General features: G+C 41.9%; 1 long non-coding RNA gene across 1 annotated transcript; it reads right to left on the bottom strand.

The window, feature by feature from the left end:
• Positions 1-344: 344 nt before the first annotated feature.
• On the bottom strand, positions 345-6,930 carry LOC123628398. Its single transcript, XR_006731624.1, has 4 exons — positions 6,887-6,930; positions 6,310-6,415; positions 3,183-3,308; positions 345-426 (listed from the first exon to the last, which is right to left on the bottom strand). It is a non-coding gene; the product is annotated as an uncharacterized LOC123628398 (long non-coding RNA).
• Between the last annotated feature and the right edge of the window lie 17,255 nt (positions 6,931-24,185).

Below are 24,185 nucleotides of genomic sequence, written 5' to 3'. Positions count from 1 at the left end.
GCTGCAGTTCCCAAAAAGAGTGGGGAAGTTTCAAAGAGACAGAAAATATATTTGCCGCCTTTTTAGGCCATTCCCTCTGTTACAAAAATTGTTCTTATTCAAAGACGACATGATTGTGTATGCTGAAAATTGAAAAGGATGTAGAAATAAACTTTTAGAATAAGCATATTTAGCAAGGTAGCTGGATAAAGAAAATTAATATATAGAAATTATGTCTCTATTTACCAACTCAGAATATAAGATTTAAGAAAATATATATATTTCATAGCATCAAATACTTAGGAATAAATTTAACAAAAGATATGCAAGACTTCTTTGGAGAAAACTGTGAAACTTTATTGAGTAAATTTTAACAGTCACATGTTCAATGTAAGAATAGCCTGCATCATTTCAGTTTGCCTTCTTTTGAGTCTGATTGCCCTTCACCTGTAATACAAATAAAAACATTACTTAGTAGAACTTTATTTAGATGACACTAAAGAAATACAAAGGACACTACAGTTTGGATTTTATAAAACAGACTAAAACAAGAACCCTAAGGGTGATCCTATGGCTTACAATCCAGGTAAATCTCTGCATAGACTTTGAGGGTAGACTTCCAGGTATATTAAAAGTATTTGTTAAATACACTACTCTTTCTAGTGGTATGAGGAAACAGGCTGTTCAAGTTAACAGATTAAATTCAATGAATCTATTTAAAGGTAATTTTAAACAGAAAGCAAAAATTCTGTCTAATTTTAGTAAAAACCCAAGCAAACAACAAAAAACCCTGAGAAACAGGAGAAAAATTTTTGAAGTATCATTTAAATGTTTTCGCTTGAAATAACATTCTCAATATAGGATACATAAACAGTAATGTCACACTTGGAACTGCTTAAGTGAAGTAAATATAAAGGCCAGTATTACATTTGTTTTCTATTTATTGTACCAAAGTGCAAAAATGTTTTGGGGGCTTATTTACCCTTATGTGGTTGTTTTAAGTAAGGTCACCATTTATCTACATTTTCACCCATACTCTTGCTTGTAACAGGAATAGTGCCTCTTTACATGCTTAAAAGTACTGCAGTTTGCACAATAAATTATATGGTCACAGTAGTTCTAAGCCATTACTATCACAGGTAACATCAAAATGTGAAGGAGACATAGTTTCTCAGTCTGGCAATAAAAGAAAAAGAAAAAGGAAGGAAGGGGGGAGGGGTAGAGAGAAAGAAAAAAATATGGAAGTCAAATATACAAATATATAGATAATTATATAATATTCTCAATCTCTGTTGGTGTCTCACTATTTCTTATTGTGAATACACTTGAGGTGTGAGTGGATCCTATATTCAAATGTTTTCTAAAACAGCAATCTCTTTGAGTTACGTATTAGTTGGATTATTTTTCCTTTTCCTAATGGTTCGTACTTACTTTTATTATGTATCTACTTCCTTTTCCTTTAGGCTTTATTTTTTATCTATTTATTTATTTATTTATTTTTGAGGCAGAGTCCTACTCTGTCGCCCAGGCTAGAGTGCCGTGGCATCAGCCTAGCTCACAGCAACCTCAAACTCCTGGGCTCAAGCAATCCTACTGCCTCAGCCTCCCGAGTAGCTGGGACTACAGGCATGTGCCACCATGCCCAGCTAATTTTTTCTATATATTTTTAGTTGTCCAGTTACTTTCTTTCGATTTTTAGTAGAGATGGGGTCTCGCTCTTGCTCAGGCTGGTCTCGAACTCCTGAGCTCAAACAATCCACCCACCTCGGCCTCCCAGAGTGCTAGTATTACAGGCATGAACCACCATGCCCGGCCTCCTTTAGGCTTATTTTGTTACTTTTTAAATTTTTTTTTATATTGAATGCTCATAATTTATACCTTTTTCTTTTTAAATAATATATGCATTTAAGGCTATGATCTTCCTAAGAGTACATTTTAACCATGTTCAGTAGACTCCTGGAAGTAGTCAGAAAACTACCTTTTAATGTAAATATTCTAATGGAATGGATCAGAAATGTAGAATGAAAACATTTGGAAGAGTAATGCAAGGTAATTTCTTCCCCAAACATCAAGTGCTTCCTTTAAATTCAGAAGCTCTTATAACTAATGGTCCGCAATTTGGAAAACACATGTGTAAAACATACTTAAGTTGTTCACTCAGAAAGAACTACAGTCTTAGCCTTTAAACTTTAAATCTTATCAACTGATGTCTCAAGGTGGGAACTTACATGTAACATATGCTACGGTTACAGGTGATTATATTATATATGTCTACAGTCTTATTAGAAATAGTAGCTCATGAAGACTGACAGTGGGGCAGGAAGCGTGCTTAGCATAGGCATCTTACACCCATCTTGAGCATCACTGACCTATATTCACTCTCCCTACTTCATCAGCCACAGAAACTAGAAAGTCCCACCATTTTATTATTCAGTCATTCAAGGTTTCATTGGAGGAAGGATTTAAAATGTAATTATTCTTTAAGAACCAGAGAATTCAGAATTTGATAGAATCTAAGAATAGGCATTAGGGTCTCCACAAAGAATAACAAACATCAGGCAGAGTGTTTACTCATTTTCTTAGTAGCAATGAAATCTCAATTCAGATATTATAATATGTATGACTCAGGCGAGGGTTTGATGATCTATGATAAACAACTCATGCAAAGCAGACGATCTCTGTATCCTATGCATTCTATTCAACAGAACCAGAGTATGAAAAAATAAGAATTGAAAATGATTTTAAAACATCTGACTTGAACTCACTATTTTTATAAGAGAAAATACAAGTTTAGAAGTTAAGAGATTCACCCAGAATCTCACAAATTATTTAAAAGCTGGTATTAGAACGTATTTCAGTACTTCAGCATATTTTGCACAAACTGATGTGTGTTACAAATGTATTATGTACTTGTTAGAAGCCAACCTTTATAAAACATATGAAAATTATTAGCTATTGGTTTAAGGAATTCTACTCAAAAGTAATAAAATGCTTTCATATTTTACAATTCAGTATGGTTTGGAGCCAATTTGTTTCTGTATCTGATAGTCTGTAAGTCAGGCATTTGGGGTCTGAACTATGTTTCAAATAATCTTTATATAAGAACTCTATTATTAAAGTAGCAGTAACGTTACCTCTGTATCATTAAAAATACAATGTTGTGGAAACAGTCACTCTATAATTTGCATGCTTAAATTACCTACCTGCTTCAGGCAGTTTCATACACTCTGGATTCAGCAGACTCTTCCCCTGGCCATCAGGACCATCTCCACGCGCATGCCCAGTCTTTGGCTCATCTAGTTCCTGGAAATCAACTTCCAGGTCAGGCCCTTACAAATAAAAATATTATCAATTTAAGCAGCAAAACATGAAATATGAATAAAGAAATAATAATCATGCCCTCAAATGTCATTAAATAAATGCCTTAGGCTAGTGTGATAATGAAGGTGTTGCATAAGAATCACAGGAACATTATTTCAGAAGTCTACTGCCAGAAAACAGCAAAGCAGTGTTTTTCAAATATTACTCTCTTCCTTTCCCAAGACCACCTTCAGACAACTTTGTTGTCTCCTTTGCACTTAACTGTTATTGTACTTATAACTGTCCTTATCACACTGAATTACTGATCTGGTTGAGTCTCTCCAACTCGAGGCTGAAATCGTGTCTCTCATTAGCACTAAAATTCCTAGCACCTAGCATGTCACATGGCATAAGTAAGCACCAATAAAGGCGAGTGAAAAAAAGTCTTTAAAAAAATACATGAAGAAAGCCAAATTGATGCATTCTGCAAACCAACTAGTCCTTCTCAAAAACGTCAGTGTCATGAATGACAGCAAAATCGAGGAACTGTTCCAGATTAAAGGAAACTAAACAGATATGACATGATCCTGGACTGAACTCTAGATCAGAAAAAAAATCTATAAAGGAAATTATCTGAACAACTAGGGAAATCTGAATATACACTGTATATTAAGTGGTCACATTTTCTAATTGTTAAGTTTCCTGATTTTCATCACTGAACAGTGGTTATCCAAGAGAATGAATTTTTCTTTGTTCTTAGGATATACAAGGTCTTTCCAGAAAGTATCCAGACATTGTTAATATACATATTCATATTACATGGCTGGATACTTTCTGGACAGACCTCATACATACACTGAAATACTTAGGGTGAAGAGTAATAATACCTGAAACTTGATCTAAACAATTCAGCATTAATAACAACATATTCTCAATGAAAGTGTGTGTGAGGGGGTAATAGGGGGAAGGGAGTAAGAGAAGAGGATATGAAACGAATGTGGCAAAAACTATTAACTTCTGGTGAATCTAGGGAAAACTATGAGCTAATTGTACTATTCTCACAACCTTTCTTCAAATTTTATGTTTTGAAAATATATAAAGCTGGCTGGGTGTGGTGGCTCACGCCTATAATCCTAGCACTCTGGGAGGCCGAGGCTGGCGGATCGTTTGAGCTCAGGAGTTCGAGACCAGCCTGAGCAAGAGCGAGACCTCGTCTCTACTAAAAATAGAAAAATTAGCCAAACAACTAAAAACATATAGAAAAAATTAGCAGGGCATGGTGGTGCATGCCTGTAGTCCCAGCTACTTGGGAGGCTGAGGCAGAAAGATTGCCTGAGCCCAGGAGTTTGAGGTTGCTGTGAGCAAGGCTGATGCCACGGCACTCACTCTAGCCAGGGCAACAGAGTGAGACTCTGTCTCAAAAAAAAAAAAAAAAAGAAGAAAGAAAGAAAGAGAAAAGAAAGAGAGAAAGGAAAGAAGGAAGGAAGGAAGGAAGGAAGGAAGGAAGGAAGGAAGGAAGGAAGGAAGGAAGGAAGGAAGGAAAGAAAGAAAGAAAATATATAAAGTAAAAATAAAAAAGAATATACGGCAACTACATTGAACTTCAGGAAGACAATTTTTCTAATTGTGGCAAAAAACAAACGTAACAGAATTTACCATCTTAACCATTTTTCAGTGTACAGTTCAGTAAGGAGTTATTTTTGCAACATTAGCAGCAACTAGGAATGGACTTCACGTTTGTTTTCCTTTATTTTTTTTTTTCAGAGATGGGGTCTCACTGTATTGCCCGGGCTGGGCTTGAACTCCTGGGCTCAAGACATCCTTTCCCACCTCAGCCTCCCAAATAGCTGGGACTATAGGATTGCACTATTTCACCCAACTTGAAACCTTTATTTTAAATAACAATCTAAGGATAAACCACAAGACGTGTATAATTCCTGTATTTTGCCATAGCACACTAAGAGAAGTGACCATCAGCTAAGAAATCTGAAGTCAACATCATGGATAGGATTTCAATTACAATTAAAATGTAAATTTCTGAGGGATTAGCTGAATGGATTGGAGGGACCACAGAAAATCTTACAGTCGTGACACCCACTCCCTATGGAGGAAAACAAAAACTTAACCTTGAAAATAAAGTTATATTTCAGTCCAAGGGTCCTAAATGTAATATTCCATAAATGAATCCGATGTAGAACAAAGTACCAAAAATAACAAGACTATTTGTCAATCACCGCAAATATACTATCTTACATTGAGAATAAGGGAGTATGTGGAAAGAAATTAATGGGCATCGTTGTCAGTCACATTCTAGAAACATTTAACAGTGAACTACTAGAATAATCCATGACCTGAATTATGTAAATATTTTGCTTTAAATACTATCCCTGGGAGAAATAATTTGTCTCATGTTGGTCTCAAGATAATTAAATTTTTGGTTTTTCTAACCATAAAAGAATTTAACCACCTCTTAAAAACTACTTAAAAATCATACTAAATCAGCTACCTGTATGCCAGTACCTTGAATTATCCAGCTTTTATCAAATTTGCCATATAAAAATATCCATCAAAGGAAACAATGGCCATCAATCATTGACTCATTTTAGGAGTTGCTCCTGCTCCACTAAACTGCATATATTCTTGGGCCAGTACTGAGCTACCTTACAGTACAGACATTTAAATTTTAAGCATTTTAACCAAAATCACTTTTTTTATAGCAACATAGATGGTAAGAAGACACAAACAAAATATAAATTTGATATTCACCAGTCATAAGTGTTCTTTGATAAAACACAATCCTTGAGCCTCCATTCTCTCATTTATAAATGAGGAAATTTTATAACAATGAGGGATTTCCCTAAGCTAAACTACGAACTCTACCCTCTTCACTTACTTTTCCAGCCAATTTTCAGATATTGTTTCTTTTGTTTCCTTTCCTCCTATTCTTGGTATGTCATAATGCATAAAGCACATATACACACATCCTCCCACACACACACCAATAGGCATCCTTCTTCCATTTCCCTTCACCTTGAACTGCAGGTGCTCCCTCATTTCTCTCCTGACCAGGATTAATATCCTGATTTCCAGCTGGTGGTTCATCTTGACGACGACGTTCATCACCAGGCTGCTGGGCCTAGGAGAGGTGTGTAGGGCATGTGTGTGTGTGTGCGCACGCAAATAAAAAATTTCTGTTATTAATATACATCAGTAATATAAATATACAGAATACACAGACATTTCTGATCATTAGGAAGTCTTCTCCAACACTATTCTATATACTTATTCTTAATAAAGTTAACTCTTCCCACAGAGAAGTTACTCTGAGAAAAAAGTTACATGCAAGGAAGCTATTTTAAACTATGTTGGAATGGATGTGTACAGTCTGTCATGGATAAGCATGAGAAGGAAGTCACGGAAAAAATCTGGGAAACTTTAAACTTAAGAAAACATAATCCTCTTGGATCAATGTTTCCTTCATAAGATTCCATTAACATTTTTTTCATCAGCATGGAAGACCTTTACCAGTATATCTATACTAGATCAAGAACACTATCACAAAAATAAATTTCTGCTAATGGAAAACATCAAATGTTAAAGCACTCACAACCACAGGCCCAACCCGCTGAGCAGGTTCTTCTTCACTTCTTCCTCTAGGCCTGTTAGGTGATCTTTCTCGGAGACTCATATTTCACACTGAAAGCAGAATACTGTGATTTGGAAAATGTACTTAAAAGGATAGCTATATTTGACCACTTCCATGCTCAAATGTTAATTTGTAATTTTTTTAATTTTGAAAACACTTTCAAAATAAGTCCCAAGGTAAGTATAAGCACCTATGCCTACCCAACGCTTGCAAAGCCATTTATGTTGGCCAAGATGGCAGAGTAATCATCTAAAGCTGCAGTCCCCAACCCCCAAGCCACAACCTGGTACTGGCCCACAGCCTGTTAGGAATCCGGCCACACATCACTGCCTGAGCTCTGCCTCTATCCCTTGGGGGGGGATTGTCTTTCCTAAAACTTAGAAATTGGGCCTGCACAGCAGGAGGTGAGCAGCCTGCGAGCAAGCAAAGCTTCATCTGTTTTTAAGCCGCTCCCCATTGCTCACATTACCGCCTGAGCTCCCCCCTCCCCCCCCCCCGCCCCCTCCTCCCTGTGGAAAAACTGTCTTCCATAAATCCAATCCCTGGTGCCAAAAAGGGTGGGGACCACTGGTCTAAAGGCTCATGGCAAAAGACAGAGAACATTTCACATTTCTTTTCTTTTCTTTTTTTTTTTTTTTTTTTTTTTGAGACAAGGTCTCACTCTGCTGGTGATGCTGGAGCACAGTGAGTGACAGGATCATAGCTCACTGTAACCTCCAACTTCTGGGCTCAGGCAATCCTCCTGCCTCAGCTTCCTGGGCAGTCGGGACTACAGACACCACCACCATGCCTAGCTAATTATTTTTTATTTTTTGTAGAGATGGGGTCTTGATATGTTGCCCAGGTTGGCCTCTAACTCCTGGCCTCAAGCCATCCTCCCGCCTCAGCTTCCCAAAATTCTGGGATTACCGGTGCGAGCCACTGCACCTGGCATATACAGAGAACGTTTTTGATTAAGTTTGGTTTCACAACTAGACTCTCCATCATAGACTCATTTAGGAAAATATAGCTAGAAAATTAAAGCTGGAGTTGACTACTGCTTTCATCACACTCGCATTTACTAGGCCCACTTCCCCCCTAAAACTGAGTTTTGTAGAAGCGCACAGCCCCTCCCATTCCTTCCCATGATGACGTCTACTAAGGCTCATTCCGCCTGTCTGAGGTGAGAACTGCGACACAAACGAGGCCGTGCTCCTCACTGGGCACCAATGTGGGGCGCTGCACAGACCTCAGGGACGCAATAACCAGGCCAAAGGGCTCCCAGTTTCCAGGCCCTTCCCTTCGCCCACTCTGCCCCAGTCCCCACGGAGAACCCCCGGATCAGTCCTCCATCGTCGGGGTTTCCAGGCACCCCCGACACTCAGATACCTCAAACAACACCCCCAGCACTCGCCCCATTTTCACCCGACCCTTCTGTTCCGTGGCCCCCACCTCCTCGCTTCTCCCAACCCCACCACAAGAACAAAGCCCATGGCGGCGTCGCTGCCTGTAAAGAGGACAACGATCTCGAAGCCGTTCCACCTCCGAGGCTATGGACCCTGCCGCTGGACTCTCCCAAAGCCCACTGGCTTCTCCCCACATTAACCCACACTTAAACTCCTAGAGGGACTGATTTTCGGACTTACGCGCTCAGTCTCAGTTGGCAAAAAAGAATTCAGGCCGGAGAGACACTACCAGTAACCGCCCGCGCCGCCGCGTTCACCACGAGGTGCGCAAGGGCCTTTGGAAACGCATGCAGTGGGCATGCGCACTGACGCAGGCGCTTGCGCACTGGTTGAGCCTCCTGCCCCTCCCCCACCACCCCACCCTACCTCCCCGCCCCTCCCCCACCACCCCACCCTACCCCGCCCCCACTGCCCAGAGCTGGTAGTCTCTCCTCTGCGGTTTCATATGCCTCAGGGACCCAAATACCTCAAGTACTGTCCCCCCTCAAAACTCACCCCATCATGGCCAGTTGCAGTGGCTCACGCCTGTAATCCTAGCACTCTGTGAGGCCAAGGCAGGTGGATCACTCGAGGTCATGAGTCCAGAGACCAGCCTGAGCAAGAGCAAGACCCTGTCTCTAAAAAAAAAAAAAAGAAAATTTTAAAAAACTCACCCAGTCTTCAACTGACCCCCTACTATGGCCCACTTTCCTCCTTTGCCCTGGTACCATCACAAGGACAAGGGCATGGGGGCTGCCTGTGAAGAGAGGTAGACTACCTGTTAAAATAAAAACAGCTACATATTCCATAGGTTTTACATAATACCAAGACTCATACCTAATATTCAAAATGTCCAGTATATAAATTCAAATTTAATCAAAATATGAAGAACTAGGAAAACAGCAAAACTCAAATGGGAAAAGACAATCAGCAGACACTAATGCAAAACTGAGATGTTCGGATTATCAGAGTCTTTAAAGGTGCTATTGTAAAAAGGCTTAAATAAGCAATCACAAACAGTGTTGAAATAAATGTAGAAATAAAAAGTCTTAGCACAAAAAACAATATTTAAAGAAAAAACAAATGGAAATTTTTTTTTGAGACAGAGTCTCACTCTGTTGCCTGGGCTAGAGTGCCGTGGCATCAGCCTAGCTCACAGCAACCTCAATTCCTGGGCTCAAGCAATCCTTCTGCCTCAGCCTCCCAAGTAGCTGGGACTACAGGCATGTGCCACCATGCCCGGATAATTTTTTATATATATATATTTTTTTTTAGTTGGCCAGCTAATTTCTTTCTATTTTTTTTTAGTAGAGACAGGGTCTCGCTCTTGCTCAGGCTGGTCTCGAACTCCTGAGCTCAAACGATCCGCCCTCCTTGGCCTCCCAGAGTACTAGAATTACAGGCATGAGCCACCACACCCGGCCACAAATGGAAATTTTAGAAGCAAAAAATATAACCAAGTAAAAATCTCAATGGATGGGTGCAATAACAGAATGGAGACAAGAAAAGAGTTAGTGAACTTGAAGATAGAGAAATAGAAATTATTCAATCTGAACAACTCAGAGAAAGAGATTGAAAGTGTTGGAAGTAACCCGTGGTGTCCTTAAGAAAACAGTCAGACACTGTAAATTGTCTCGGCATAGCAAAATCTTTATTTCTGATCAGAAGGGCGTGTAGCCACAGCAAAAGTAGCCAGCCAGCAGCCCACTACAAGTAAGTTTTTCACATTTTTATCTTCAATGTAGACCTAGGGCTGTGTCTCATCCCATGGGTAAGGACTTTGACCTCACAATCTTGCCCTTACCCGATTGGCTAAGGCGTGTTGTTGGGGTAAAAGGGAGAACAACGAAGTTAAAGTTAGTAAATGTGGGGTTTTTTAGTATTGTAATAAAGGAGATTAAATCAAGGTTATTGGTATTGTACAGTTTGTGTTGTGTTAATAATTATGTAAAGTTGGATATCAGACAGAATATTTCTTTGGCAGAAAAGATTAGGCCCAGGTCACCTCCTCCTACAATTTCCCCCTCTTTTATATTAGTTATCAAAGACCTTGAAGGCCAGTTTTAACCTTCCGCTTGTGGAGTCTGAGGCCCCTTTTTAAGCTTTTGGCGTTTATGTCGAATATTGGGGCTAAAAGGGAGATGAAGTACATTGTTAAGATGGATTATCCCTCCCGAGAGTCAGGGTCTAAGTAGTAAAGAGGACAGTCATGAAAGGAAAAAACTGTTCTTTTATCCTGGTTTTGAGTAATTTACAATGCCTTCTGACCCTGCAGCCTCCCAAAGAGGGAGTTGGTGTACAGGCAGGGAGGGAGCCTGGCTGGCCTTGGCAAGTGTGGCCAGGCAAGAATGGTGGAGATGGAGGAGAAGAAGGAGGAGGAGGGACAGGGGGAAGTAGAAAGAGTAATCTTATCTGGGAAGTGAAGACAGTGAGAGAGATTTAGGAGTAAGAAGTAACATGTGGCAGGCAAAGTGAAGATTAGGATTTCTAGCAAGTTTAAAGAAAGCCTGAACATAGAGAACTTTAGACCCCCTTGCTGTGCCAGCAGTAACAGAGGGTTGAGTGGCAGAATAGCATTATGATTAAGAGATCCATTCTCAGGCCACATTTCATTGTCATGTGATGTAATGTTGCCCCTGATGGCTACTAGGAGAAAGAAAAGGAGGAGGACTTTAGGAATGATCATACATTGAGACACTGAGAGTCTGAGTAGGGTGGTCCCCACTAGACGACCTGACATACTGATCAGATATCAGGCATCCCTGAAATCTGAGTCAAACCAAGACCTAGAGATCTGGCCAGAAAATAGGCATTCCCAAATTCGGACTCAGGCCAAGAGAAAGGGAGCTTAAGAATGGGTTCTTGCGTCTGAATGAAACAATATTTTACCATTTATTAGTCCTAGTGGCTGTCAGGGGGAATTTTATTTTTGTTTTTATTTTCTCTAGAGATTTTCTTACTTGTGTTATTTCCCATCCTGCTTCCTGGCTGTGTGTGTGTTTCCTAGTCTAGAGGTTCAACACCCCCTCCTAGAGGTTTCTTATACTCTTGACTTCTGCTTCGTCTGTCTCTGGCCGCTTCCCTCATGGGAATTTAGGCTCCTCTTAACATTGGCCTGTCGGTATAAACCCCCGACAAGGATCTAGTTCAAGACTAGATACCACCTTCAGTAGTATGAGGCAGCCACAGAACCCCGGATCAGGACTTCACAATTGCTTCATGCCCAAGGCACGTGTCAGTCACACACAAACACCCTCCGGAATGTCCCGACCACCAAGGAAATATTTCGTCACCCCTGCAACTTTTCTTTCCTTAGTCTGTGCACAGAGTTACCTGGTCACCACGGTTCCTGCTCAGGCCTTTTTCCCTGCATTGCCGAGAGCCGGGGTTCATTTACCACGTTGGGGAGTCTCGACCACCTCGATCCCAAGGGCTGCCACAATGAGATAGTAGGACACGTCTCCCCCAGGAGCAAGGATTGAGTCCTCCTTCCAAAGGGAATGGGCAATACCAGATGAGCCCCCAAATTGTTGGAAGTAACTGGCGATGTTGTTAAGAAAACAATCAGACACTGCAAATTGTCTCGGCAAGGCAAAATCTTTATCTCTGACCAGAAGGGCACGTAGTGGCAGCAAAAGTAGCCAGCCAGCAGCACACTACAGGGAAGTTTTTTATTTTTTTATCCCTAACACAGACCTAGGACTGTGTCTCATTCCACTGGTAGGGACTTTGACCTCACAATCTTGTCCTTACCTGGTTGACTAAGACAGGTTATTAGGGTAAAAGAGAGAACAAGGGGGCCGGGTGCAGTGGCTCACATCTGTAATCCTAGCACTTGGGAGGCCTAGGCAGGTGGATCGTTTGAGCTCAGGAGTTTGAGACCAGCCTGAGCAAGAGCGAGACCCCATCTCTACTAAAAAATAGAAAGAGGCCGGGCGCGGTGGCTCACGCCTGTAATCCTAGCACTCTGGAAGGCCGAGGCGGGCGGATTGTTTGAGCTCAGGAGTTCGAGACCAGCCTGAGCAAGAGCGAGACCCCGTCTCTACTAAAAATAGAAAAGAAATTATATGGACAGCTAAAAACATATATATATAGAAAAAATTAGCCGGGCATGGTGGTACATGCCTGTAGTCCCAGCTACTCGGGAGGCTGAGGCAGGAGGATTGCTTGAGCCCAGGAGTCTGAGGTTGCTGTGAGCTAGGCTGACGCCACGGCACTCACTCTAGCCCGGGCAACAGAGTGAGACTCCGTCTCAGAAAAAAAAAGAGAGAGAGAGAGAACAAGGAAGTTAAAATTAGTAAATGGGGGGATTTTTTTGATATTGTGATAAAGGAGATTAAACCAAGGTTATTGTTATTATACAGTTTGTGTTATATATTAATAATTATATAAAGTTGGATATCAGACAGAATATTTCTTTGACTAAAAAGATTAGGCCGAGGTCATCTCCTCCTACAAAAGGAAAATGAATAGAACCTCAAGTACTTGTGAGAGAAGAGTAAAACACCTATCATTTGCATCATCAGAATACAAGGAGAAGTGAAAGTGTGGTGATTAAAAATATATATATTTCATGTAATAATTGCTGAAAACTCCATAAATTTGGTAAGATAAACCTACAGATTCAAGAAGCTCAGCAAACCCCAAACAGAGTATACCCAAAGAAATCCATGCCCTGGCTGGGCAGGGCGGCTCACACATGTAATCCCAGCACTTCAGGAGACCAGGATGGGAGGATTGCTTGAGGCCAGAGTCCAAGACCAGCCTGGGAAATGCAACAAGACCTCTTCTCTACAAATAAAGACAAAACTATCCCAGCATGTCGTGGTGCACACCTGTAGTCCCAGCTACTCAGGAGGCTAAGGCAAGAGGATTGATTGTGCCCAGGAATTCAAGGTTACAGTGAGGTATGATTGGGTTACAGCCTGGGTGACAGATTGAGACCCTGTCTCTAAAAAAAATAATTGCAATGAAACTTCTTCAGATAGAAGGAAAATGATACTAGAGGAAACTTGGAACATCAGGAATGAAGAAAGAGCAACAGAAATGGTAAATATTTGACCAAATATAATAGACTATACTTTCCCATTTGAATTAATTAAAACTATTTGAGGATTGAAAGCAAAAGTTAAAAATTAATACACTGATGGGGCTTCAATGTATGTAGATACAAGACCACCCCAAGTTTAATTATGCACTAAGAGGATTCACAGAATTCAGCATACAGTCATATTTACTGCTAAAATTTATGACAGTTTAAGGATACTAAGCAAAATCCGCAAAGGGAAAATGTGCATGGGGTGAAGTCCAGAGGAAACCAGCATAAGTTTTCAAGAGTCCTTTCCCAGTGGAGTCCCACAATTCATTTCTCCAGCAATGAATTGTGACAATACACGTGAAGTTCCCTCTAATGAGGGCAGCTCATTGGAGACTCAGTGCCCAAGGTTAGTTTTGTTTTTTTTAATTAGAGACAGGATCTCACTATGTTGCCCAGGCTGGATTCAAACTCCTGGGCTCAAGCCAATCCTCCCACCTCAGCCTCCCATGGTTTTTATTGGGGATTGGTCACATAGGCAGTGGAAAGTAAGTGTTCAGTATAAAACATGTTGTTTGTATGTACAAACAGTTTAGGCACACTAAACAACCTTATTTGTTAGGGATTTGTGGGAACCTTCTCCAAATCCACGTTCCCAGATTACAGGCAGGGGCCAACCTTGTAAGCGGCCTTTGTAAGGATAGCCATCTCATGCCTGCTGTTTTAACCCTTCTCTGCACAGCACCAAACAACAGAACTTCAAAATACATAAAAGCAGACAAAACTGAAAGAATAAATATACAAACCTAAAATTGTAATTGAAGACTTCAACACTCACTTAGTAATATATAGAACTAGTGTGGGGGGAATCAGCAAGGATACGAAAGAACTGAACAACACCATCTACCAATTGGATTAAATTAACATGTGTAGAACCCTCCACAAAACAAGATCAGAATAAACATTCATTTCAACTGCATATGACATTTTACTAAGATAGGCCATATTCTGGATCATAAAACAAATCTTAGCAAATGTAAAATAATTGAAATCATACAAATAATTCTCTTTGACCATATGGAAATAAATGAGAAATCAGTAAGAGACAGTTAAAAGGGAAATCTCCAAATACTTGGGAATTAAATAATACACTTCTAAGTAATCCATGGGTCAAAGAGCAAGTTTCAAGGATAATTGGAACATATTTTGAACAGAATGAAAATACAACATATCAAAATTTTCAGGGCTCAGCATGGTGGCTAACACCTGTAATCCTAGCACTTTGGGAGGCCAAGGCAGGGGGATTGTTTGAGGCCAGCCTAAGCAAGAGCAAGACTCTGTCTTTATCAAAAATAGAAAAAAAACTAGTCAGGCATGGTGGTGTGCACCTGTAGTCCCAGCCACTCAAGAGGCTGAGGCAGGAGGATCACTTGAGCCCAGGAGTTTAAGGTTTCAGTGAACTATGATTATGCCACTGCACTCGATCCTGGGCAACAGAGTGAGAGTCTGCTTCACAAAGAAAAAAAAATGAAAGAAAAGGAAAGGAAAACGAAAAAAAGAAAAAAATTTTCAGAATTCAATTAAATCAAGAGGGAAATTTATAGCATTAAGTGTTTGTATCAGAAAAGAATAAAGGTCCCAAATCAGTAAAGAAAGCTTGCACCTTATGAACCAAAAAAGAAGAGCAAAATAAAACCAAAGCAAGCAGAAGGGGGGAAACAATAAAGATTGGAGCAGAAATCAATGAGATTGAAACAGAAAAAGAGTTGAGAAAATCAATGAAACCAAAATCTGGTTCTCTGAAATGACTAATAAAATTGATAAACTTCTAGCCAGAATGACCAAAAAAGAAAGAAAAGACACAAGTGACCTATATCAGAAATGAAATAGTATACAGACTCTACAGGTATTAAAAGACTAATGAGGGAATACTACAAATAACTCTTTGCATATACATTAGGCAACTTAATCTTTTTTTTTTTAAGAGCAGGGACTGTCTCTTGCTCAGGCTGGTCTTGAACTCCTGAGTTCAGAAATGGGAGGTATTAAATTACCAGACTTCAAACTATACTACAAGCCTGTGGTTATTAAATCAGCTTGGTATTGGCACAAGACCAGTGGAACAGAACTGAGAATCCAGATATAAAACCATCCTCATATAGCCATCTAACCTTTGACAAAGCAGACAAAAACATACTCTGGTGAAAAGATTCCTTACTCAATAAATGGTGCTGGGCAAACTAGATAGCCACATGTAGAAGACTGAAACAAGACCCATACCTTTCACCTCTCACAAAAATCAAATCACGGTGGATAAAAAACTTAAACCTAAGGTGTGAAAATATTAGAATTCTAGAAGAAAATGTGTTAAAAACTCTTATAGACATTGGCCTAGGCAAAGAATTTATGAGGAAGACCCCAAAGGCAATCACAGCAACAACAAAAATAAATAAATGGGACCTGATTAAATTAAAAAGCTTCTGCAGAGCCAAAGAAATTGTCACGAAAGCAAACAGACAACCTACAGAAGGGGAAAAAAATTTTGCATGCTACACATCCTATAAAGGGCTGATAACTGGAATCTATTTAGAACTCAGGAAAATCAGCAAGAAAAAATCAAACAACCCTATCAAAAAGTGGGCGAAGGACATGAACAGAAATTTTTCAAAAGAAGACAGAAGAATGGCCAACAAACATGAAAAAATACTCAACATCTCTAATCATCAGGGAAATGCAAATCAAAACCTAAATGAGATATCACTTAACTCCAGTGAGAATGGCCTTTAATAAAAAGTCCCAAAACAATAAATGTTGGTGTGGATGTGGAGAAATAGGAACACTCATACACTGCTGGTGGGATGGCAAACCTCTGTGGAAAGCAATATTGAGATACCTTAAACAGATACAAGTAGACCTACCGTTAGATCCAGCAATCCCATTACTGGGCATCTACCCAAAAGAACAAAAGACATTCTATAACAAAGACATCTGCACTCGAATGTTTATAGCAGCACAATTCACAATTGCAGAGATGGGGAAACAACCCAAGTGCCCATCAATACATGAGTGGATTAATAAAATGTGGTATATGTATACCATGGAGTACTACTCAGCTATAAGAAACAATGATGATATAGCACCTCTTATATTTTCCTGGATAGAGCTGGAACCCATTCTACTAAGTGAAGTATCCCAAAAATGGAAAAATAAGCACCACATGTACTCACCATCTAATTGGTTTCACTGATCATCACCTAAGAGCACATTTAGGAATCACATTAATAAGGTGTTGGGCAGATGTCGGGGGGAGGGGAATGGGTGTATACATACATATTGAGTGTGATGCGCACTGTCTAGGGGATGGACAAGCTTGAAGCTCTGATTCGGGGGAGGGAGGGGGGTAAGGGCAATATACGTAACCTAAACATTTGTACCCCTATAATATGCTGAAATAAAAAAAAAACTGCTGAGTTCAAGTGATCCTCACGCCTCAGCCTCCCAGAGTGCTAGGATTACAGGCGTGAGCCACTGCACCCGTCTTAAGACAACTTAGATGAAATGGAACAATCCCTTGAAACACACAAACTGCCTAAGAATAAACAGATAATCTGAATAGATCTGTATCTATTAAAAATTGAATTCATACTTGAAAACCGTTAAAAAAAAGATTTTGGAATGGGAAGGTCTATGAAAAAAAAGAAGTTGCAACAACAACGAGATACTACTACACACCTATTAGAATAGCCAAAACCGAGAACACTGACACCAAATGCTAGCAAGGATGTGGAACTCTAATTCATTGCTAGCAAAATGCAAAATGGTATAGCCGCTTTGGAAGACAGTTTGGTGGTTTCTTAGCAAAACTAAACATACTCTTGGCTGGGCGTGCTGGCTTATGCCTGTAATCCCAGCACTTTGGGAGGCCAGGGTGGGAGGACTGCTTGAGGCCAGGAGTTCAAGACCAGCCTGGGCAAGAGAGAGAGACCTATCTCTACAAAAAAATTTTTTTCATAATCTTCACATATGTTAAGTACAAAATTCCACAATAAAGACATCTGCACTCAAATGTTCATGACAGCACAATTCATACTTGCAAGGATGTGGAGGCACCCCAAGTGCCCATCAATACATGAGTGGATTAATAAAATGTGGTATATGTATACCATGGAGTACTATTCAACTACAAAAAACAATGGTGATCTAGCAGCTCTTAATGTTATCCTGGATAGAGATTGAGCCCATCCTTTGAAGTGAAGTATCACAAGGATGGAGAAACATACACCACGTGTACTCACCATCAAACTGGTACTAACTGACCAATACTAAGGTGTTCACATGGTAGTAATACTCATTGGGTACCGGTTGGGGGGCGGTGGGTAAACCCACAACTAATGGAAGCGGAACGCACTGTATGGGGGAAGGGCATGCTTGTAGCCCTGCCTTGGGCAGTACAAATGCATTACATGTAACCAAAATGTTTGTACCCCCATAATATCCTGAATAATTTTTTTAAAAAACACACCAAAAAGTTTTTTTTTAAATAAGCCAGGCATGGTGGCATGCACCTATAGTCCCAGCTATTCAGAAGGCTGAGGTGGGGAGATCCCTTGAGCCCAAGACCAGCCTGGGCAACATAGTGAGATTGTCTCACAAAAAAATTGTTTTGCCAGTTAAGCAGGTGAGAATCCTTGTTTTCTATAAAACCATTTTAACAGAGGTATATGTATTCCTAAACACTAGCTTTTTTGCTTTTGAGCTATATATGAAGGGAATCCTGTAGTATGTCGCCTTTTGTATCTGGCTTCTTTCACTTAACATTATCTCTGTGTGTGGCTTAGTTTATTCCTTCTCAGTACTGTGTAGTATTCCACAGTGTCAATATAGCAGAACTTACACATTATTTCCTGTTGATGTATAGCTGGGTTGTTTCCAGTTTTCTGCTATTACAAATAGTTTTACTACATGAACATTCGTGTATCCCTCCCAGTTTTACATGCATGGGCAAGAATGCTCACCACAGCTACTTTATGATGGCAAAAAGGTAAATCAAACACTGCCTAACCATGCAATAGGAGAATGACTGAGGAAACTATGGCTATACTAGTTGTCATATCATCAAAATCATCTCAGAACATGTGAGCCACTGTTGGATAAATTACACACATGTTAACTGGTGGCTGTGTAGATGATGGAGCTTGGCTGTAAGGACTGCATGTGCATTGCAGTAACCAACTGGGCAGTGAGCTCACTGCGTCATGTCAGGGCTGACCATGGGCAGAGAAGAGGATACACAGGAAGGACCCGGTGACATCAGCAGCTGGCTGCCCCTGAGCTCTACAGAGAAGACCCCACCTGGTCCCCAGGCCCATAGTTCTGATGACAGGCTCAGAGCTTCCTTGGTCTGACTACCCTGAGCACCTCCAGGAAGGCAGCCCTGGGGCGGCCCACATCAGTCCTCCCCCACCAACTCTGACCGGCTCCGTCTGCTCTTGGGTGAAATCTTTCTCATCGCTTCAGCTCCCCTCCATTCACGAGCATCCCCTGCACGCCGGGAGCGTAACTGTGCCCACCGTGCAGGTGAGGAGACTGAGGCCCACAGAGGGCAGGAGCAGGGCCTGCAGCTGCACAGCAGGGCAGTGGGCCGTGCCTGGCCCACAGCTCTGCACCCCCACAGCCATGTGGACACTTTCTGCTGCCTCCCACTCTATGGGCCCCCGGCCTGTGTCTCCCCCAGACCTCCAGGCCTGGGGCATCGACTCACCCCAACTGGGTTCTAGACCCAGCGCCCAGGCCCTGGGAGGGGACTGGGTGGACGCAGAGCTGGCAGCCGGCCAGGATCAGGCTGGGGGCTTGGTGGCCTTTTCCTAAAGCCCAGGCTCTATACGGAGGTGTCCCCAGTGTCTTCAGGATCCAGGCCTGTGCCCTCAGGACTGGCCAAGCTGTAGCCTGACCTCCTCAGGGACCAGGCTGCTCAGCCTGTGCATCTTGTGGAAAATAAACCTATAATGCAGCCTTTAAGTGACAAAAAGTAGATTAAAAAGATGAGAACCTCCTTTTAGGGATGAAAATGAGCTCCTGGTAGGAGGAAGAAGAGGAAAAGGAGGGTCATCTGCCAAAGACGTGGAACAGCACTGATTAAAACCTGGGCCCTTCGGGAGCAAGAGGCAGTCCCGGTCCTAGAGTGCCCCCATCTGTCCACACGCAGGGAGGGAGACTCAGAGGGACACCCCAGCCTGGGGCTCATGTACCCACAGGCCAGTGACCCCACCAGGTATGAAGGTAGAAAACTCTGTCCCTCCTCTGTCTTCCCCCAGGCCTTCCCGGTCTTGGAGATGAGTCTCCCCCTGCTGGTAACGGCTGGTACTGCTGCAATGTGGACAGTCCATGGCTGACCTGCACCTGGTGACACCAAGACCTCACCATGGGGCCACAGGTTTCAGTCATGCTTCCTTGATTGGAAGGAAAAGGTCACTTTGACTTTTCAGGAAGATCAGGTTTGGTCCTGGTCTCACCCTAGACCACAGGCTCCCAGAAGGGGAAGTGGAGGGGGTGTAGGATGTTGGCAGGTGACAGCAGGCTGGGGGCTGAGGACAGAGAACAGAGGCCACCATTAGATTAAGATGCTGGGCCTAATAACAAGGAGGAGGTTGGAGGGGAAGATCTGGAAGGTTCCTGCAAAGGACTATGCTCAGGACTGATGGGAACACTAAAAGCCCCTGGAGCCTTAGTTTCCTCACCTATAAACTGGGGATAAAAGTAGAATTTACACTCGTGGGATCGTTGTGAGAAAAGAATGCTTCAGGTAAAGTGCTCAGATGGTGTCTGGCACAGAGTAAGTATGAGGCAAATGCTGACAGTATTGTTATTATTATAAGAATCCTGCTTTGTTAATTAACTGTTGGCACATTGTTGTCCCCAGAAGGATGAGCGCCTTGCTGGACTGGGCATTGCTGGCTTTGCAGATTGAGGAAAGGGGCATGAGCCAAGTACTGTGGGCAGCCTCCAGAAGCTGGAAAAGGCGAAGGGACACAGCCCTGCCAGCCTGAGACTTCAGACCTCCAGAACTGTAAGATCATTTTGCATTGTCTTAAGCCACTAAGTTTGTTGTAAATTTGTTAAATCAGCAACAGGAAACTAATTCAGGCAGAAACACACATCCTCTCCCTCCTTTCTTCCCTCCCAGGCCTCCATTAGGGCCAGAAATGCCCAGTCCTGCGGCCTAGAAGATGGTGCCCCTGGGATGCTAAGGTGATGGCCCTGTCCCCTTGCCAACCTCAATGACAGGGGAGACTGAGGAGGGTGCAGCTGACCTGGGGACAGTGTGTTGGGCCCCAGTGCCTCTTGAAGAGGCAGACCAGGAAGGGGCCTGTGGAGGACCCACCCTGCACATTACCTGCCCCCTGTTATGACAACATACACTGGAGGGCAGGACAGGGGTCTCAGGTAACAGTAACTGTAGGAGTTCCATTGACAATGCTAACAGCGGGTGCACACTCAGTCTTGCTCTCTGTGCCAGGTGCTGCTCTCGGTAACTGATGAGTCGCCTCCTTTTGCCCTCAGATAACCCTTCGAGGACCGGAAGCTATCACCTTGATGAGAGAGGAGCAAAGGGAGGCACAGAGAGCTTAAGTCGCTTGCCCATGCATGGACAGGGGCAATCTAGTCCTGGTTGCTCCAGCCCCTGCTCCAGCCTGCCCAGCTGCACTGCTTCGACCACTAGATCCATCAAATGTGTGCACAGGCAAGGGATATGTCGTATGTTGTCCCCAGGGCCCACACCTACCATGCCTGGTGGGCTACAGCCCCCTTTTATGAATGGGGAACTGAGGCTCAGAGAGGACAGGTGTCTTGCCCAAGGTCACACAACCAGGGCTTGGGGTTCCAGGCTTTTAACTGAGGTCTGCCAGACTCCAAAGCACAGGTATCTTGGGCTATTGTGGGTGTGAGTGAGGCCCAAGGGGAGACGGACCCCAACATCTGGGGACAAAATGGGGAGGTCCTGTCCATCCCCAGAGATGGCTGCCCCTGCTGCATAGCTGGTGTCAGGAGACACAGGATGAACAGTCTCCACAAGCTGATCTCCACAAGCAGGGCTGAGGGAGCCTCTGCAGCCCCCAGGCTAGAAGGCAAGAGGAGCCCAAGCCCAGGCAGGTTGTGAGGGAAGTGGCCACCCACACTGCGGGGTCTAGGCCCGGGGGCGGGGCCACCGGGGGCCTGTGGGGGGGAGTCTGGACAGGCACGTTGCTCCCACTTCTCACTGCACTTTGTTTCACTGTTTGTTTTTTTTTGCCTGAGAGTGTATAAAACATAAATGTATGTTTTAATGAATATTAATAAATTGTACATCCATGAACAACCACCCAGCTCAAGCAGTGGACCATTTTTGACATCCCAGAAGTCCCCTGGCCCCTTCCCAACCACACATCCCTCCCTCTCCCAGAGGCAAACACGATCCTGGCTCTGTGATACAATCAGCCCCTTGCTTTCCTGTACAATGTCACCACTCATGTGGCCATACATTAGTTTTGCCCGCTTGTGAACGTTGTGTAAACAAGTCAGTGAGGAATCTTTTGCTTGTCTCTTTTTGCTCAGCATCACGTCTGTGTGATTCACCGTATCGTTTCATGCAGTTGTCGGACTTTCATTCTCATACAATATTCCATTCTGTGTATACACCACAATTTATTTATATGCTCACTGACATGCTTGGTTTGTCTCTTTAATTGTAGTTTTTAATATATTCCAGGTTTGAGCCCTTCATCACTTATATGTGTTTCTGTTATCTTCTCCCAGTTTGTCATTGTGTTTTCTTTCACTCTCTTTACAGTATCTTTTGATCAATGGACATTCTTAATTTTAATATTATTGAGTGTTGTATAATTTTCATTTATGGTTGGTGTTTTTGTGTCTTGCTGAATAAAAACTTTTCTACTATGAGTACACAAAGGTATTCTGCCATGTGACTGAAATAAATACATTGAAAGAAAAAAAAAAACAAAGGTATTCTGCCATATTATATTCTTTAGGTGAGGAACCTGTGGCCTTGGGGCCACATGTGGCCTTCAGGATCCCTGAGTGCAGCTTTTGGACTGAATCCAAATTTTACAGAACAAATCCTTCTAATAAAACTTGGTTTTGAATCCACCTAGAATTATTTTTGTGTTGTGAGGTACAGATCCAATATCATTTTTTCAATATGGATAACCAATTGTTCTATTTATTGAAAGTCCAATAATTCCCCCAGTGGTCTATAATACCTCCTCGATCACCTGTTCTGTGTCTACATATAAGTTGGGTTTGTTTCAGAGAGCACTAGTCTTTTATTGGTCTATTTGTCTACTCTTGCAACAATATCAACCATCTTAATTGCTATACCTTCACAGTAAGTATAGGTGTCCTGGCTAGTCTTGGCACTTCCACATAAATTTAAGAATTATTCCTGCAGCTGTGCAAATAAAAGAAGTACTAAAAAAAAAAGAATTAATTTGTCATGATCTACACACACCAAAAAAAATCTATTGAAATCATGATTGGATTTGTGTTGAACCTACAAAATAGTTTCTAGAGAACTGACAGTTTTATGACCTTGACTCTTCCATTCAATGAACATGTGTAATATTTATTTAGTGTTTGAAAATGTCTTTCAATCAGGCTTAATATTTTTCTGGAAAAAGATCTTGCCCACCTCCTCCTTTTTTTTTTTTTTTTTTTTGAGACAGAGTCTCACTCTGTTGCCCAGGCTAGAGTGCCGTGGCCTCAGCCTAGCTCACAGCAACCTCAAACTCCTGGGCTCAGGCAATCTTCCTGCCTCAGCCTCTCAAGCAGCTGGGACTACAGGCATGCACCACCATGCCCGGCTAATTTTTTCTATTTTTAGTTGTCCAGCTAACTTCTTTCTATTTTTAGTAGAGACAGGGTCTTGCTCTTGCTCAGGCTGGTCGTTTTTTTTTTTTGTTTTTTTTTTTTTTGAGACAGAGTCTTGCTTTGTTGCCCGGGCTAGAGTGAGTGCCGTGGCATCAGCCTAGCTCACAGCAACCTCAAACTCCTGGGCTTAAGCGATCCTACTGCCTCAGCCTCCCCAGTAGCTGGGAGTACAGGCATGCGCCACCATGCCTGGCTAATTTTTTCTATATATATATTTTAGTTGGCCAGATAATTGCTTTCTATTTTTAGTAGAGACGGGGTTTTGCTCTTGCTGAGGCTGGTCTCGAACTCCTGACCTCGAGCAATCCACCCGTCTCGGCCTTCCAGAGTGCTAGGATTACAGGCGTGAGCCACCGCCTTGCCCCTTTTTGTTTTTTTTTTTTTTTTTTTTTTTTTTGGTTAACTTCTAAGTAGTTCATAAATACTTTAAGATTTTCTGTTTGTTGTTGGCATATAAAAGCAATAGATTTTTTAAATATGGATTTTGCATCCAGAAATCTTTCTAAATTCTTAATAATTCTAATAACTCACTCATAGATTATTTTGGATTTTCTATATACACAATATAGTATCGACTACAAATAATGGCAACTCTGTTCTTCATTTTCAGTCTTTAAATATTTTATTGCTCTCCCTTGCCTTATTGCGCTGGCTAGGACCTCCAGTACAGTGCTGTGTAGAAATGATGACAGCAGGCATCCTTGCCCCGTTCCCAATGTCAAAGCTCTTAACATTGCACTTTTAAGTATGTGGTTCACTATAAATCTTTGCAGATACCCTTGTACTAAAAACAATTCATTTAACTAATTTGCTAAGATTTTTAAAATCAGGAATAGATGTTGAATTTTAGCCCTTTCTCTGTAACTATTAAGATGAT

The sequence above is a fragment of the Lemur catta genome, chromosome X (assembly GCF_020740605.2).
Source record: "Lemur catta isolate mLemCat1 chromosome X, mLemCat1.pri, whole genome shotgun sequence".
Lineage (NCBI taxonomy): Eukaryota > Metazoa > Chordata > Mammalia > Primates > Lemuridae > Lemur > Lemur catta.
Note: the sequence above shows the minus strand (reverse complement) of the source record. Positions and strands in the feature narration are given on the sequence as shown.